Here is a 19,416-nt window from a genome sequence, read left to right as displayed (position 1 = left end):
GGTGCGATTCTCCCAAAAGGGAACAAAGTCCCTTCGCGAGGAAGTTTAGCCACGTGTTTCCCGGCACTCGCAGTGAATAAGGGGCCTGAACGGGGAACGCGCGGCCGAGGCCACACACAGCCCCGTTTTGTATAGTGGGGAGCTCCGCCGGAACTTCCCGTTGTAGTGTGCGATTTGGGACGTAATTTCTAAATGGCATCCCAATCTCCGAGGCCCCCGAAATAATCCCCGACTTCCACCAACCCCCCTCCCAACACCGACGGCGGGCAACCCCAGGCCGATCATGCAAGTCCAAAAAATGCCAGCTTGGCACATTGCAACTTCTCGCAAGGTTGCGTTGGATCTCATGAGGCATTGTGGGCCGGGTAGATCCTGGGAGCGGGGTATCACGGCTTTCATCACCCACACTGTGCCACGGCGAGCTGCTTTTCTGGGGCAGCGAGGCCAATGGATCGCACCTGACTAGATTTCTTTCTCCAAATACACTTTCTTCCTTAAAATGTAATTTCCATTCTACTTTTTAAAAAATATATATATTTTATTCGAAATTTTGTGGCCAAACATAACAGTACATAGTTTTTCTTTTGAACAACAACAAAGCAATATAAATATCCGTGGCCAATTTTAAACAAATAAATAAATAATATATAAACAAAAACAAAACCAAGTGGCAACTGCCTTGTCAAAAATAGTTACTCTCAAGATACAATCCAACAATCCAATATACATTACCTATAACAAGTGTCTATACATATACAATGACATCCCTGAGAGTCCGTCTGGTTCCCCCCCCCCCCCCCCCCCCCCTCCCCCTCCCCCCTGGGTTGCTGCTGTTGTCTTCTTCTTTTCCATTCCCTCTATCTTTCTGTGAGGTAGTCGATGAACGGTTGCCACCGCCTGGTGAACCCTTGAGCCGAACCTCTTAATACGAACTTGATCCGTTCTAACTTTATAAACCCTGCCATGTCGTTTATCCAGGTCTCCACACCTGGGGGTTTGGCTTCCTTCCACATTAACAATATCCTGCGCCGGGCTACTATGGACGCAAAGGCCAAAACATCAGCCTCTCTCGCCTCCTGCACTCCCGGCTCTTCTGCAACCCTGAATATAGCCAACCCCCAGCTTGGTTCGACCCGGACCCCCACCACCTTCAAAAGCACCTTTGCCACCCCCACCCAGAACCCCTGTAGTGCCGGGCATGACCAGAACATGTGGGTGTGATTCGCTGGGCTTCTCGAGCATCTCCCACACCTATCCTCTACCCAAAAAAATCTACTGAGCCGTGCTCCAGTCAAATGCGCCCTGTGTAGAACCTTGAATTGTATCAGGCTTAGCCTGGCACACGAGGACGATGAGTTTACCCTACGTAGGGCGTCAGCCCACAGCCCCTCCTCAATCTCCTCCCCCAGCTCTTCTTCCCATTTCCCTTTCAGCTCATCTACCATGATCTCCCCCTCGTCCCTCATTTCCCTATATATGTCCGACACCTTACTATCCCCCACCCATGTCTCTGAGATCACTCTATCCTGCACCTCCTGCATCGGGAGCTGCGGAAATTCCCTCACCTGTTGCCTCGCGAAAGCCCTCAGTTGCATATACCGAAATGCATTCCCTTGGGGCAACCCCATATTTTTCTGTCAGCGCACCCAGACTCGCAAACGTCCCATCCACGAACAGATCTCTCAATTGTACTACCCCAGCTCTTTGCCATGCTCCAAATCCCCCATCCATTCTCCCCGGAACAAACCTATGGTTATTTCTTATCGGGGACCGCACCGAGGCTCCCGTCTTTCCCCTATGCCGTCTCCACTGCCCCCAAATTTTCAATGTAGCCACCACCACCAGGCTTGTGGTGTACTTCTTCGGTGAGAACGGCAACGGTGCCGTCACCATTGCTTGTAGGCTAGTCCCCCTGCAGGACGCCCTCTCCAATCTCTTCCACGCCGCTCCCTCCCCTTCTCCCATCCACTTACACACCATTGAAACATTGGCGGCCCAGTAATAGTCGTTTAGGCTCGGTAGTGCCAACCCCCCCCCCCCCCCGTCCCTGCTACGCTGCAAAAATCCCCTCTTCGCTCTCGGGGTCTTCCCGGCCCACACAAAACTCATAATACTCTTCTCGATTCTCTTGAAAAAAAGCCTTCGTGACCACCATCGGGAGGCACTGAAACACAAAACGGAATCTCGGGAGGACCACCATTTTAACCGCCTGCACCCTACCTGCCAGTGACAGGGACACCATGTCCCATCTCTTAAAGTCCTCCTCCATCTGTTCCACCAACCGCGTTAAATTAAGCCTGTGTAATGTACCCCAATTCTTGGCTATCTGGATCCCCAAGTACCGGAAGCCCCTTGTTACCTTCCTCAATGGTAAATCCTCTATTTCCCTGCTCTGCTCCCCTGGATGCACCACGAACAACTCACTTTTCCCCATGTTCAATTTATACCCTGAAAAATCCCCAAACTCCACAAGTATCCGTATTATCTCTGGGATCCGCTCCGCCGGGTCCGCCACATACAACAAATCATCCGCATACAGAGATACCTGGTGTTCTTCTCCTCCCCTGAGTACTCCCCTCCACTTCCTGGAACCCAACAATGCTATAGCCAGGGGCTCAATCGCCAGTGCAAACAATAACGGGGACAGAGGACATCCCTGCCTCGTCCCTCTATGGAGCCGAAAATAATCAGACCCCCGTCCATTCGTGACCACGCTCGCCATCGGGGCCCTATACAGCAACTGTACCCATCTGATATACCCATCTCCAGAGCCAAATCTCCTCAGCACCTCCCACAAATAATCCCACTCCACTCTATCAAATGCTTTCTCGGCATCCATCGCCACCACTATCTCTGCTTCCCCCTCTGGTGGGGGCATCATCATTACCCCTAGCAGCCTCCGTATATTTGTGTTCAGCTGTCTCCCCTTCACAAACCCAGTTTGGTCCTCATGAACCACCCCCGGGACACCATCCTCTGTCCTAGTTGCCATTACCTTGGCCAGAATCTTAGCATCCACATTCAGGAGGGAAATGGGCCTATAGGACCCGCATTGCAGCGGGTCTTTTTCCTTCTTTAGGAGGAGCGATATCGATGCCTCTGACATAGTCGGGGGCAGCTGCCCCCTTTCCCTAGCCTCATTAAAGGTTCTCATCAGTAGCGGGGCCAGCAAGTCCATATATTTCCTATAAAATTCCACTGGGAATCCGTCTGGTCCCGGGGCCTTCCCCGCCTGCATGCTTCCAATCCCTTTCACTACTTCCTCCGTCTCAATCTGTGCTCCCAGTCCCGCCCTCTCCTGCTCCTCCACCTTGGGAAATTCCAGCTGATCCAGAAAGCACATCATTCTCTCCTTCCCTTCTGGGGGCTGAGCTTCATATAATCTTTCATAAAATGCCTTGAACACTCCATTCACTCTCTCCGCTCCCCGCTCCATCTCTCCTTCCTCATCTCTCACCCCCCCCCCCCCCCATCTCCCTCGCTGCTCCCCTTTTCCTCAGTTGGTAGGCCAGCAACCTGCTCGCCTTCTCCCCATATTCGTACTGTACACACTGTGCCTTCCTCCATTGTGCCTCTGCATTACCCGTAGTCAACAAATCAAATTCTACATGTAGCCTTTGCCTTTCCCTGTCCACCCTCAAAAGTTCTTTCAACGACCGCTCCCTTTCCCTACCCTCCTGCTTTCCTTTATGTGCCCTGATAGATATCAGCTCCCCTCTAACCACAGCCTTCAACACCTCTCAGACCACTCCCACCTGAACCTCCCCATTGTCATTGAGTTCCAAGTACCTTTCAATACACCCCCTCACCCTTAAACACACACCCTCATCTGCCAATAATCCCATGTCCATTCTCCAGGGTGGGTGCTGTTCTTTTTCCCTCCCCTATCTCCAGGTCCACCCAATGTGGAGCGTGGTCCGAAATAGCTATAGCCGTGTACTCCGTCCCCGTCACCTTCGGGATCAGTGCCCTTCCCAAAACAAAAAAGTCTATCCGTGAATAGACTTTGTGGACATAGGAGAAAAACGAAAACTCCTTACTCCTAGGTCTACTAAATCTCCAGGGGTCTACTCCTCTCATCTGCTCCATAAAGTCCTTGAGCACCCTAGCTGCAGTTGTCCTCCTTCCGGTCCTGGACCTCTATCTGTCCAGCCCTGGGTCCAGCACCGTATTAAAATCCCCACCCATTACCAACTTTCCCGCCTCCGGGTCCGGGATGCGTCCCAACATACGCCTCATAAAATTGGCATCATCCCAGTTCGGGGCATATACGTTCACTAAAACCACCGCCTCCCCTTGCAATCTGCCACTCACCATCACGTATCTGCCCCCACTATCCGCCACTATGGTCTTTGCCTCAAACATTACCCGCTTCCCCACTAATATAGCCACCCCCGTTTTTTGCGTCTAGCCCTGAATGAAACACCTGCCCCACCCATCCTTTGCGAAGTCTGACCTGGTCTATCAATTTCAAATGCGTCTCCTGCAGCATAACCACATTTGCCTTAAGTTTTTTTAGGTGTGCGAGTACCCGTGCCCTCTTAATCGGCCCGTTCAGCCCTCTCCCATTCCACGTGATCAGCCGGGTTGGGGGGCTCTTTACCCCCACCCCCCCTTGTCGACTAGCCATCTCCTTTTTCAATCCAGCTCCTCACCTGGTTCCCACGTAGCCGTATCTCCCCCCAACGGCGCCCTCCCGCCCCGACCACCCCACCCCATACCAGCTCCCCCTTCCATTCTACTTTTTAAGAGGAGAGTCAACACTAATCTCCTGGCAATGCTTCTCCTTGTATTAACTCTAGCTCCAATTCCAGGGTGGCTCTAATTAACTTTTTTGTTCGAGCTTTCCTCTTTTGAGAAAAACATTAATTTTTCTTCGAACCACCATCTCCCATAAAAAGTGACTTTGTGGATTTATCTGTCCTTTAGGCCTTGTATGAGTAGGACTCCAATCATGCAGAAATTAGATGGATCAACACACCGGAAGTGCTTCAAAGACACCGAGGTTTACCTCAAGAAATCCAACATACACGTCAACAGCTGGGAACCTTTGCTCAGAAGCGACTATTTGGAGGAACCTCTTGAGTGAAGGGCCACAATTCTTCGAGAAGACGGGGACAAAGAGGCACAGTAGTTAGCAATGCTGCCTCACAGTTGCAGGGACCAGGGTTCGATTCTGACCTCTGGTGACTGTCTGTGTGGAGTTTGTACGTTCTCCTTGTGTCTGCATGGGTTTCAGTGGATTCTCCAGTTTCCTCCCACAGTCCAAAGATGTGCAGGTTAGGTGAATTTGCTGTGCTAAATTGCCCCCTGTGGGGTTACGTAGATAGGGTGGGGATTAGGCCTAGGTAGGGTGCTCCTTCAGAAGGCTGGTCAATTGGCCGAATGACCTCCTTCTGCACTGTATGGATTCTATGAAACACCTGATGCCAAGAGGGGGTCTGGAAATGGAACCGGAGAAAGGATTACCGACTATCTTTAGTCCAAGGACTAATTCCACTTCCTGGAAACACCAGCCAAGTGCATGGTTGGAGGTGCAGCTCTAGGATCGGGCACAACGGTCATGAAAGGACCCACCGAATCCGTGTCTAGTGATAGTTTTTTAGGTAGACAATCATGCTCTGTAGCAAGTAATCTTCACTGCTTGGAACATAAAACATAGAACATACTGTGTAGAAGGAGGCCATTTGGCCCATTGAGTCTGCAGCGACGCACTTAAGCCCTCACTTCCACCCTATCCCAATAACCCCTCCTAACCTTTTTGGTCACTAAGGGCAATTTATCATGGCCAATCCACCTAACCTGCATGTCTTTGGACTGTGGGAGGAAACCGGAGCATCTGGAGGAAACCCACGCAGACACTGGGAGAACGTGCAGACTCCGCAAAGACAGTGACCCAGCGGGGAATCGAACCTGGGACCCTGGCACTGAAGCCACAGTCCTATCCACTTGTGCTGCCCCAATCTTAAACTTTGTCCAACTTTCATCACAATAGAATCCCAGTTGGAATTGAAACCAACCTCCACACATACAAACACCTTTGTCCAGCATGAATCTAACTAAAGGTCCCTTCCGGGCACCGAAACATCAAATTGAACCCACTTAAAATTATACCATATTTCCAATGTTTATCCACACACATAGAACATAGAACGATACAGCGCAGTACAGGCCCTTCGGCCCACGATGTTGCACCGAAACAAAAACCATCTAACCTACACTATACCATTATCATCCATATGTTTATCCAATAAACTTTTAAATGCCCTCAATGTTGACGAGTTCACTACTGTAGCAGGTAGGGCATTCCACGGCCTCACTACTCTTTGCGTAAAGAACCTACCTCTGACCTCTGTCCTATATCTATTACCCCTCAGTTTAAAGCTATGTCCCCTCGTGCCAGCCATTTCCATCCGCGGGAGAAGGCTCTCACTGTCCACCCTATCCAACCCCCTGATCATTTTATATGCCTCTATTAAGTCTCCTCTTCACCTTCTCTCCAACGAAAACAACCTCCAGTCCATCAGCCTTTCCTCATAAGATTTTCCCTCCATACCAGGCAACATCCTGGTTATTCCTTCCAAAGTGAATCACCTCACACTTCTCTACATTAAACTCCATTTGCCACCTCTCAGCCCAGCTCTGTAGCTTATCTATATCCCTCTGTAACCTGCTACATCCTTCCACACTATCGACAACACCACAGACTTTAATATCGTCTGCAAATTTACTCACCCACCCTTCTGCGCCTTCCTCTAGGTCATTGATAAAAATGACAAACAGCAACGGCCCCAGAACAGATCCTTGTGGTACTCCACTTGTGACTGAACTCCATTCTGAACATTTCCCATCAACCACCACCCTCTGTCTTCTTTCAGCTTGCCAATTTCTGATCCACATCTCTAAATCACCCTCAATCCCCAGCCTCCGTATTTTCTGCAATAGCCTACCGTGGGGAACCTTATCAAACGCTTTGCTGAAATCCATATACACCACATCAACTGCTCTACCCTCGTCTACCTGTTCAGTCACCTTCTCAAAGAACTCGATAAGGTTTGTGAGGCATGACCTACCCTTCACAAAGCCATGCTGACTATCCCTGATCATATTATTCCTATCTAGATGATTATAAATCTTGTCTCTTATAATCCCCTCCAAGACTTTACCCACTACAGACGTGAGGCTCACCGGTCTATAGTTGCTGGGGTTGTCTCTGCTCCCCTTTTTGAACAAAGGGACCACATTTGCTATCCTCCAGTCCTCTGGCACTATTCCTGTAGCCAATGATGACATAAAAATCAAAGCCAATGGTCCAGCAATCTCTTCCCTGGCCTCCCAGAGAATCCTAGGATAAATCCCACCAGGCCCCGGGGACTTATCTATTTTCAGCCTGTCCAGAATTGCCAACACCTCTTCCCTACGTACCTCAATGCCATCTATTCTAATAGCCTGGGTCTCAGCATTCTCCTCCACAACATTATCTTTTTCCTGAGTGAATACTGACGAAAAATATTCATTTAGTATCTCTCCTATCTCTTCAGACTCTACACACAACTTCCCATCCCTGTCCTTGACTGGTCCTACTCTTTCCCTAGTCATTCGCTTATTCCTGACATACCTATAGAAAACTTTTGGGTTTTCCTTGATCCTTCCTGCCAAATAATATAAATCCTTAAAAACTATCTTTGATTTCCTAACAACTGAATCTCTACAAAATAACCAATTAACGTCTCCACTTTCACCATTTTATGCCCTGTCATACATCAAAATGGCAGAACAAGTTCTAACTTGAAACAATCTATTAACATGCCTTCCTCTTAAAAGCATTTATAAATTAATAGTGCGATTTATAAATTAATAGTGCAAATCCAAATACTTCATTCAATTCTCGCGTCAATTGTGTTCATCATTTTCAAGTGTATGGACATGTTTTCAGCCCAGTAATAAAATCAACACTAGTTTAATGTTCCATGGATATCACGGTTCATTAATTACGATTAGGATTATTGAAGCTGTACCGATACATCATGTGGTATAATTTGAACATGGCAGTTCTTCAAATCATGCACATCTCTACATAAAAAAATACATATAAGTTATGGTATTTTGAGCCAGGATTAACTCTTGAGGTATCCCCATCCAATTAAATCTACGTTTAAAGTATAAAGTTGGATGTATTAGGATAATACTTTTACTAAAATTGAGCTTGGCAATTTTTATTTCTTTTGGAATTTAATTGCTCCTCTATACACAGTTAATATCTATTTTCCACAAAGCCTGCTGGTAAGCATTTCAATTATCTTTGATGTCAACTGCGCCCCTTGAATCCTTCAAATAATTCTCCATGCTTTGCTGGTAGGGTTAACCTTGGATTTCCTGATTTACCCTCTTAAATCTTAAAAGTAGTAATTTGCTCTCTGTTTTATAAATAACCACTCAACGTGAGACCATATCACTGCGTTAGTAATCCGGAGACCCTGGTTAATACTGTGGGGGACTTCTTCAAATCCAATCCTGGCAACAGGTGGACTTTCAATTCAATAACATCGGTGACCACAAAGTTGGTCTCCGTAAGAGTGACCACAAAGCAAGTCTCCCTAATGGGGACCACAAAGCAAGTCTCCCTAATGGGGACCACAAAGCAAGTCTCCCTAATGGGGACCACAAAGCAAGTCTCCCTAATGGGGACCACAAAGCAAGTCTCCCTAATGGGGACCACAAAGCTAGTCTCCCTAATGGGAACTACAAAGCCAGTCTCCCTAATGGGCCACCAGGCTATCTGATTTGCTAATATCCTTCAGGTAAGGAAACCTGTCATACGTCCCTAGTCTGGATGATATATTAACCACAGTAATGTGCTTGACTTTTAACCTCCCTTGAAATGGCCTAGTAAGCCATTCAGTTCAAGGGCAATTAGGGATGGGCAACAAATGCTGGCCTTGCCAATGACGCCCGCATCCCCATCAAAGAATGGCAAAAAGACAACTGGAAACCGTGACATCCATGAAAACCAACAACCTCAGGCTGCCTTGATGATGATTGTATAATTTCTCTCTCTCCTCTCCATTCAATCTCTTGCAACCACTTACTGCTCTTCACTTAAATGCCAAAGCTAGAGAGTTACCACTAGCTTGACACAAAAGGCATCTTGCTTGGAATTGGCACAATCACAAACTGTTTTCTTGCGATTAATTCCTGAGCATTCACTCAATGCTTTTGACCAACTTTTTATCTTTCCCCAAGACATCTGAAAACAGCCACTATAAACGCCGTCTTCCAGGGCAGCACGGTGGCACAGTGGCTAGCATTGCTGCCTCTCGGCGCCGAGGTCCCAGGTTCGATCCCGGCTCTGGGACACTGTCCGTGTGGAGTTTGCACATTCTCCCCGTGTTTGCGTGGGTTTCGTCCCCACAACCCAAAGATGTGCAGGGTAGGTGGATTGGTCATGCTAAAATTGCCCCTTCATTGGAAAAAATGAATTGGGCACTCTAAATTTATTTTAAAAATAAATAAACTCCGTCTTCCAGTAGCACTTCTGCTAAATTGATCCATAACTGACTATTCAGCCAACCACTGTTCTAATAACCTTGTGATGTTTTCTTAGACAGCTAAAATTCCTTTTACTAGACAGTACTCATTCTCTGACACACACTGACCTGTCTTTCTTTTCTAGGTCCCAGTCCCTGCATACAATAAAGATTTTTTTTTTACTTTGTTTTCCTCCCCACGTGCATTAAATTTTTAACCCATCTCTTTAACTTCAGGGGCTGTGAAACTTCATTAAAAGTGTACACATACGAACAAACCCAAAAGACCTAGGGCGGGATTCACTGTTCCCCGACGCTGATTTCATAATCTGCAATCGGGCGGAAAATCGCTTCTGATGCCAAAATCGGGGGCGGTGCCAGTTTGACGCCAGTTTTCTATACTCCGCCCCCTCCGAAATGGCATCATTGCCTTGTCGCTGCACGCCATTGGCGCGTCACCCTATCCTGATAATCTGACACGATGGGCCGAGTTCCCGACCGTGTGGTTGATGTGTGGTCTCAGCAGGCTGGAACCCGGCGTGGCGGCTGCAGACTGTCTCCAGCGCCGCCACAGTCGTCCGGGAGCTGTACTGCTGGCCGTGGGGACTTCCGCGAGGGCTGGGGGAACTGGTGGGGGGTGGCTGGGGGCGGCCAGGTGGGCACTATTTGGCAGGTCGGGTCCACGCATGGCCGGCACCATGTTTTACAGCACGACTGCTGCAGGTCGTTGCCGTGCGCACGCATGACCACGGACCCGCCCATTCTCCGGGCGTTTATAATGTGGGAGCCGGGTGTTTTACTCGGCACGGTTGCTAGCCCATCACCGGTCGCAGTATCGGTGAGTTCACCGCCGATTTTGCCGTTGTAAAACGCCACAGTTCTCACGCCGGCGTCGGCATATGGTCTCCAAAATGGTGAATCCAGCCCCTGATCTTTTCAGTCACTCCCCAGTAGATTCCTCACAAACAACCAAAATGAAGCTGAAACCGTTTTGCCTTTCTTAACACACAAACTAAATTATATATTGTTCACAACACAGTAATTTTTCTTCAACAAATAGGAATTGTGTTTAGAATGAAAAAGGGGGGACATGTGTGTGTCTGTACGTGTGTGGAGTGTGTGTGATGCAAACCACAATTTATTACCACTTATGTGCAATGTCCTGAAGTTTTAAGTTTGACTCCTTTTAGGTGTTCAGGGTGTGGTTGTGTTATCTTTTCGTATATGAGTTGGGCTGGCATTGCAGTCTTTGACAATTGGGGCTGAGAAAAGATGGAATCAACCTTTCTCGTACTAAAGCAAAGTCGTGCACAAAATAAACACACTATTTAATACACTTGCTTCACAATTCTTTGCATCTTCACTTGGCTTTCTCTGGCTTAAGCTTTGACTACAGCAATAGTTATGCCATGGGTGCACTTATTGTCCACCTACTGTTGATTCTTATTGATGTTCACTGTCTGACTATGCATGATGCAGAGGTGTTATCATAGAATTTACAGTGCAGAAGGAGGCCATTTGGCCCATCGAGTCTGCACCGGCTCTTGGAAAGAGCACCCTACCCAAGGTCAACACCGCCACCCTATCCCCATGACCCAGTAATCCCACCCAACACTAAGGGCAATTTATCATGGCCAATCCACCTAACCTGCACATCTTTGGACTGTGGGAGGAAACCAGAGCACCCGGAGGAAACCCACGCACACACTGGGAGGATGTGCAGACTCCGCACAGACAGTGACCCAAGCCGGATTCAAACCTGGGACCCTGGAGCTGTGAAGCAATTGTGCTATTCACAATGCTACCGTGCTGCCGTATTGCTTAGTTAATACATCAGAACTGATTATTCTGTTACCCGTAGAACTCCTTGAAGAAATAGATAATCGTTCAGTTAATCCATTTCTATTTACAACCATCTGTATGGGCATCTTTAATTTAAACACAAATCTGCTTTATATAAATAATTTGACTCCGACTAAGAAGGGAAATCGCAATCCTGTCTGTGCAATAATTGCTTTTGGAAAAAGTAATTTGTATTCTTGACCTACTGGTTCATAAAAAAATTATTGTTGCTGGCTGGAAAATTAATCTGAGAGTTGGGATGAGTGCCCAGATTGATGGTGTTGCCATGGGATCCCCTCTAGGCCCAGCTCTTGCCAACGTCGGTGTTGGTTTCCACGTGAAACGTGTTTTCGATGGAATGAGCTCCAACCTCCTACCCCATGCATATTTTCAGTGTGTAGATGATAAGTTTGCTACATTTGAATCTGCATTTGTCCCCATGAATTTCCTCTCGCACACATTAATGACTACATCCTGCACTCAAATTCACCTTTTAAAATGGAGCAGTCAAATTAGCTCCCTTTCCTCAATATGCCTGTTGAGAGATCTGCCAAAAGGTGTTCTCTACTACTGTCTACTGCAAGTCTATCTTTATTGGTCAATATACTGATTGGATAACACTTACTAAACAATCCTGATTGTGCTAATTACACTGATAACCAATTTAAGATTACCAGTCAGGCTCACAGTGTGGCCCACTTGCATGTGCTAAAAACCACAAATATATTCACAGACAGGATCCAATCCTTTGAAGACCGAAGAAGCATGTCCACACATTGTGTCTCTTTGAACTGAACAAAAGCTTAGGGGCCAGCCATTCCCTGGTTCATTCCCCATGGCAGTGGCTTGCCAATCGAAGTTGACCTGTCTGGTTTGAATTTAAACAAGTTTGGCAGTTAACTGTTCCCAGTCACATTCTCCATATCAGTACCTCTACCAATCAGAGTCCACTTGCCAACCAATCCGGCACTCCTCTCATGCAGTATTAATTGTTCCTTTTTTACAATTTGTATTCTTGCGTTTGTCCTGATGAGTGCAAGATGAGAAATTTCCGCAGCATGTTTTTTTTCAGCAGTTCCATATTACCAAATTACTATTACCAAGTTTAATCCTATTGCTATTTAACATTTTAGACTCCAGTCATAAGTGGAATTTTAAGCCCTCAAAATGATGCACTTTTGATTCTGTATCAACTCCATTATGAGCTTCGACTCCTATTGCTCTACAGGAATATTATATATTTTAAAAATATTTTGTGAAATTACCCTATGTTTCGAAATGATGCAATTTTCTAGACCAGTTTCAAATATTTAAAAAAAAAATGCAAGCCTGGGCAACAACATGAAGTGACTGGAATTAAGAAGACGACCGAATTAGATACTTAATGACCAAGTCTCCCACATACACCCTCCATAAACGTTGCTCACCTTTGCTCATGTCCTAACTCAACCAGTCCAATTCCGCTATCACCCCTGTGCTTGCTGACCTGAATTGACCCTCCATGTCTATGCAATCTCCTCCCTCTGTCCCACAACCCTCCCAGATATTTCCTAGACTTCTAATTCTGGCCTCTTGAGCTTCCTGTTTTTTAATTTTTCTCCACCAATCATGGCCTTTCATTCTGTTGCCAGGGGCTTAATTTCTGAAATCCCTTCCTGAACTTTTCCCGTCTCTCTTTACTCCACTCTTCTCTTAAAAAAAACCTACCTCTCTGCTCAAGCCTTTGGCTCTGTGTCCTAATCTCGCTTTATCTGACTTGGTGTTAAATGCTGTTTATAATGTTCCTATAAATCACCTTTATGAATACAATAAGTTATTATGTGCACTGCGGAAGAGAGTGTTGATGAACTCCCCAGATGAAGAATTTGAGGATTAGTTTTGAAACTAATGACGTTCTCTGTCGCTGTTTAGGTCGATTGCTCCAAATTGCATTGGTAGGTAGCCAGTTTAAAAGCAGTCTTAAACCACACCTGGAAACTCTGTCTTCTTGTTTACTTTAACCAGGGAAGGGAAAATGATCTTTGTGAAGGGTACAGGTTCTAAATTGTCAAAATTGGCATTATCTGATTTCTCTTCCGTCCTCCCCATCAGTCTCTACAAAATCTTTTAAGCTTCTGTCTATAACGCTGCTTTAGAACATAGCAGGACATGAATAGAAGCAAGAGTAGGCCATTTGGCCCGATAAGGCTCTGCCATTCAGTGCCTGGTCTGATTATGGCCCTTATTCCATTTTCCTGCTTGCCCCCCACAACTCGACTCCTTCGTCAATCAAAAAATCTGTCTAACTTCACTTACAAAAGTTCAATGACTCCGCCTCCACTGCTCCCTGGGGAAGAGAATTAACCCCTTGTGGTACGGCAGAACTCAGTTGCTCGCTACAGGGAAAATGGTTAGCAGAAGTTTGGAACCTTGTCGACCTCATTTTGGAGGTTGAATGTGCTGTAGCACGCTCGCTGTTAACCCATCAATACTACTAGAGATAAATTTTTGTTACTTCTCAGAATCTGATCTATGCAATGATGTCCTGTGGCATTGCAGAGCGAGGCCAGCAGCGCGGGTTCAATTCCCGCACCATCTAAGGTTATTCATCAAGGCCCCGCCTTCTTAGCCTTTCCCCTTGCCTGAGGTGTGGTGATTCTTGGGTTAAATCACCAACAGTCGGCTCTCCCTTTCTCTCCCCCCCCCCCCCCCCCCCCCCCCCCCCCCCCGTGCTCAAAGGGGAAAGCAGCCTATGGTCGTCTGGGACTATGGTGACTTTTAAAACTTTTTAAAATTTCTGCGTTGAGTTTAATTCAACTGAGTGTGCCATGTTTGTGCGTGACCAGGAGCATAAATCAACTGGCATGTTTTGTGGCAATTCATAACTCGCAGCATATCCCGTTTTCTCGTCAATTTACCCATTAGTGTGACATGAACTCACTAATTTTTCCAACCAGATTTGGGCAAGTTTATTCACCAGATGAGTCTGTATTTGATTTTTAAAAACCTGAGAATGATTATCTGGTTTAAGTTTATTATCTGGTTAATATGTAATAAATTAACTTGCAGGCTTATTGTATTTTCTGCTCGACTGCATGTAATAGCATCCTAGTCACTCCAGCTGTTTCGTCAAATTTTGTGTAAACAGTGATTTAAATGAGGGGGTCACTCCTTTTAAATATTCAATATTAATATTTAAAGATAACGGCAAACAGTACCCTCTTGCTTTCCTTCAATTAATTTGGTCTAAAGAACAAAGCTGATGTCAGTCCCTAAAAAGTTAATTACTTGCATGTCCCACTGTAATGGTACATTAGTCAGTCATGCCCTATCCAGTCTTTATGATGGGACAAATGGTCTCTAAGTGAACAATCTCCTCCTTCTCTAAAAGCAGCTTCTGAATCTAACACATTATACATTGCCGAGACCACTTGAGGGGGATATCTGGAGTAAGATCTCTGATTAGGATGAGTGGACATTTCTCAACCTCATTTTGAACACTGGAAACTGGGGCTGGCTCAGCACAGTGGGCTAAACAGCTGACTTGTATTGTAGAACAAGGCCAGAAGCGGGGGTTCAATTCCTGTACCGGCCTCCCCGAACAGGCGCGGAATGTGGCGACTAGGGGCTTTTCACAGTAACTTAATTGAAGCCTACTTGTGAGAATGTGGCAACGAAGGGTGAAGCCTACTTGTGACAATAAGCAATTATTATTATTATTAACTTAATTTTTAGCTTGCATGTGCCAAAATGCATTGTGTAGCTTGAATCAACATGAGTGACACTTAATAATAAGAGTGTTGTAGCAAAGTTGTGAATAGGTGAGAATTATAGCACCGTTTACTGCAGCCCGATGAGTAAGGGTGCATCTCAAATTAATAGAATTGTGTGGTATTCAGAAACAAGTACGGCAGCATAGTGGTTAGCACTGTTGCTTCACAACACCAGGGTCCCAGGTTCAGTTCCCGACTTGGGTCCCTGTCTGTGTGGAGTCTGCGCGTTCTCCGTGTCCAAGTGGGGTTCCTCTGGGTGCTCCGGTTTACTCCTACAAGTCCCGAAAGACGCGCTGTAAGGGGAATTGGATATTCTGAAATCTCCCTCGGCGTACCCAAACAGGTGTCGAAGTGTGGTGACGTGGAGATTTTCACAGTAACTTCACTGCAGTGTTAATATAAGCCCACTTGTGACCATAAAGATTTTTAAAAACGCATTTGACATATGGCTAATGATTTTTAAATAGAGTCATCGTTTCCTCTGGTCCATACGAGATATATTTTGGTATTATCTGTTACATTGCATGCACATCTATCCACAAATGCCAACCCATAATTAGGAATGTTATTATTCAAAATAATTTTTATCTTTGGCTGACTTGAGATTCTCTTCATGCAATTAACCCAAACGTTACCTGATGCCTTTCCCAAGTGCGGATAAGATGTGGCTGGTCAGCGAAAAGTTCCATGACCTAAGATTGGATGGACAGGGTAGAGGTACACTTCAAGTGCCCATCCAACCATGTCGGCCTTGGATCTGTCATACAGGATGAAACTGAGCACAGTCCACCCAACCTTTATTAGCATCACCTTCCCAGGCCTCTTGTAGCAAAACAGTTTCCCATTTGTATTAGAAATGTCACAAGAGGCAAAAATGGCATTGACTAGCGTTCTAGTCAAGAAAGACATCGGAATTGGAATGAGTAGGTACTTTGCATATTATTCACTGACATGTGAGCACAAAATCTGCACAGTTAGAACACACTCAACTGGGGCAAAAACCATATCAAACTTATTTTGGTGCAAACATTGCAACTGTCAGATTCTTGAATAAAGAAATCCCACAGGAAATGACTTCCAACGATTCCCTCAAATTAAAGCAACTTGTTTCTTGAGTACAGTGAGGGTATTTGGACAAGGCACCCTCTTGAATACAGAATGCCAACATTATTACTCGGAGTTAGAGGAAAAAGAGTTTTATATTTTAGTCTCTTGACAAAGGTGTGAAGCTTTGGTCTGATCCTGCATCTCTTGGTCCTCAGCTATTTCATTGTGGGGGAAAGAAAATCCAAATTGGTCAACCGTGAACCGCTCACCTGGCGCCTATACCCATGCAATTTTTGTACCAGATTCTGGATATTCTACTAAATTAGTAGGTTTATAGCTGTTGGCTATAAGTAGACAAGTCTCTGTCCTGACTTGATGATTTTGTTCAAAGTATTGTTCGTGGGGGTAACGTGTTACTGCACATTCGCTGCTAAATGCATGACTATTGTTTGGTTTCTTTCTGCCAATACAACCATCCGATCAGTCAGAAAATTGCTATGATGACTTGTATTTCTGTTGAACTGAGCAAATCCGGAATGTACTAAACCCAGCTTGTTATTTACAGGAGTATCACTCTTTCTTTGTGTAAAGTAGAGGTTGAGCTTGACTGGGTTAATCAAGGGACAGAAGTCAGTCAGTTAATTTTTTCCCAATTTATTTGCAGATTTTGCATTATTGGATGCAATGGGGTGTACACCTTTTATAGATGTGTGTATCGTCCAGGGTTAATGCTCCAGGAAATCCAGACCTTACTGCATTTAAATTAGCTGCTTTGCTTCCTACATTACAATAGTGAACACACTGCAAAAGCATTTCATTGTATGTAAAGCGGTATATGAATGCAAGTTCTTCTCCTGCATTCACTGTTGGGTCCGATGTACAATTTTGTCGGCGGGGAGGATGGAAAAGGGTGGCTCATGCAGTTGCACAGTGTAGGGGCTGGTTTAGCACAGGGCCAAATCACTGGCTTTGAAAGCAGATCAAGGCAGGCCAGTAGCACGGTTCAATTCCCGTACCAGCCTCCCCGAAGAGGCGCCGGAATGTGGCGACTAGGGGCTTTTCACAGTAACTTCATTTGAAGCCTACTTGTGACAATAAGCGATTTTCATTTCAACTGAAATTCAAGAGGGTCTAAAGTTTTGGAGAGGAGTCCGAAACATTGAATTAAGAAAAGAGAATTACACAAGGGATTGTACAAAATGCAAGCACCCCAATACTGATGTAACAAAAGCTGTTGAAGGAATGCCATGTTGTCAGCATTTGGGGAAAAGTGTGATGGAAATTCTCAGCAGCTGTAGCTTCGTATAGGTCTGTTCTTTGGATAAGCGAAAAGGGCAGCATTTATGCTAATTTGGTGATTCTTTTCTAAGTTTCGAGCAGATGATCTGGAAGAAGGGTCTTTATCACAACTTGCTTTTGGCTACCACTAGTCTCATTATGGTGCAAAAAAAAAAGTCTGTATTTTTACAATCTGAAATCATAGAATCTCAGAATTTTCAGTGCAGAAGGAGGCCATTTGGCCCATCGTGTCTGCACTGACACTTGGAAAGACCCCCCTACTTCAGCCCACGCCTCCACCCCATCTCCGTAACCCAGTAACTCCACCTAACCTTTTGGGGGCACTCAGGAAATTTAACATGGCCAATCCACCGCACCTGCACATCTTTGGACTGGGAGGAAACCGCATAACCCAGAGGAAAGCCACGCAGACATGGGGAGAAAGTGCAGACTCCGCACAGTTACCCGAGGCAGGAGTGCTAACCACTTTGCCACCGTGCCACCCAATGGTGACCAAAAATCATCACAAAAGGTGTGAGGATGTCAACAAGAGCAGCACCGAGAGAGAATGGTGAGGGAGACTGCGGGCAAATGCTTGAGCCAACAATGCACCACTGCCTCTAGCAGCCAACAGCTGATATCCTTGCTGAGGTCAATTTGAGGCTTGTAAATTATATAACCCCTGACTTAAACTCTGTTGTCAGCGTAGAAGAATCATCGAAAACTTGAGTGATCGTCAATGATGAAAACAAAAATCCAACAATTGGGACATAATTGTAAGAACGTAGCATTGAGGTCCCCAAAAATTCTATAAACCTCCCAGACCCTTAAAATGGCTGGTAAATGATTTCCAGGAGTTGCACTTACTTTTAAACATGAAACCAGTTATTTCTTGCTGCTTTATTCTGACTTCTAGTTGACCTTACAACCTAGCTATTTCTCCTTGGATTACAGCAGTTAACAGAGAAACATCAGTTTCAACACCGCTTCCCCTCAGTATCAGAATACCTTGCATTGTCTTGTTCAAGCAGTGTAACCTTCCAGTAAATGCAAACAAGGTTATACGATCTGAGAATGTACAACCCCTCCGACAGATCCCAGTTTAAGCCCATGCAATATATTGAATTAATTTGTAACAATTTGCCATTCACAGCAATTAAAACCCGTTATCATTGGCCTGTAACCTCCTGGCTCCCCAGTGTTGGGAATCGGGGAGTGGGTTTACCCCAAAGATGTACTGGGGAATCCCTCTCGGAATTTCCCAGGTAAGGGTTTATCCAGCAATTGTCCGAAGGGCTAATTTCCCCTGGGCAATTGCACTGCGCTGGGAACCAGCCGAAGTAGTGATTTAAATCATTAACTTTGGATGGTTCTGCCAGAGTTATTCTAATTGTTATCTCAGAAAAAGTTGGAAATGAAACTACTGCTGTGTAACTATTTTAAATACCCAGACAGATTCCCACAGGGAACCCCCACCCTCGCAGCCACCCAAATCCCATCCACTTGCTTTCTCCCTGGCCTGCCAATTTCACTGGGCCCTTTAAACTTTGCTGCTTTACGGCAGCCAGTGCAGTGGGCTCCCTGAATCCAACACTGCTGGACTACAATGGAGCCTGCAGGAGCTCTTTCGGTGCAGACCCCAAGTAGCTCCAACCATTGGAGATTTCAGCGCAGTTTTCAAAAGCCGGTAAGTGCTGATTAAAGCCTTGTAATTCCAATAGGCCACTACTTTTCCATGCTAGTTGGAGGTTCTGGCCCAATATTCCCACATTCTAATATAAAAGGTCCTAGTGTTAATAGACCAACTAGATCTGCAGTCTTGCCTCTGTGCCAGCTGTGTTCGCCACTTGAATCCAGTTTAAATAGGTAGTTTGAAGCTATTTTTGAAGGAGCCCCACCTCTGTTCAGCTTCAATGTCACTTTATAGTCCAGTGTGAAGCTAGGACAAAAGGTTAGATGTAATTTGCTCC

At 45.7% G+C, this 19,416-nt stretch overlaps 1 protein-coding gene across 1 annotated transcript in view; it reads left to right on the top strand.

The window, feature by feature from the left end:
* The window catches only part of LOC140426604 (formin-2-like), a 594,930-nt gene that overhangs the window by 35,937 nt on the left and 539,577 nt on the right, over positions 1-19,416 (top strand). The gene's annotated exons all lie outside the window — the stretch shown is intronic.

The sequence above is a fragment of the Scyliorhinus torazame genome, chromosome 1 (genome assembly GCF_047496885.1).
Source record: "Scyliorhinus torazame isolate Kashiwa2021f chromosome 1, sScyTor2.1, whole genome shotgun sequence".
Taxonomy (NCBI): Eukaryota; Metazoa; Chordata; class Chondrichthyes; order Carcharhiniformes; family Scyliorhinidae; genus Scyliorhinus; species Scyliorhinus torazame.
Note: the sequence above shows the minus strand (reverse complement) of the source record. Positions and strands in the feature narration are given on the sequence as shown.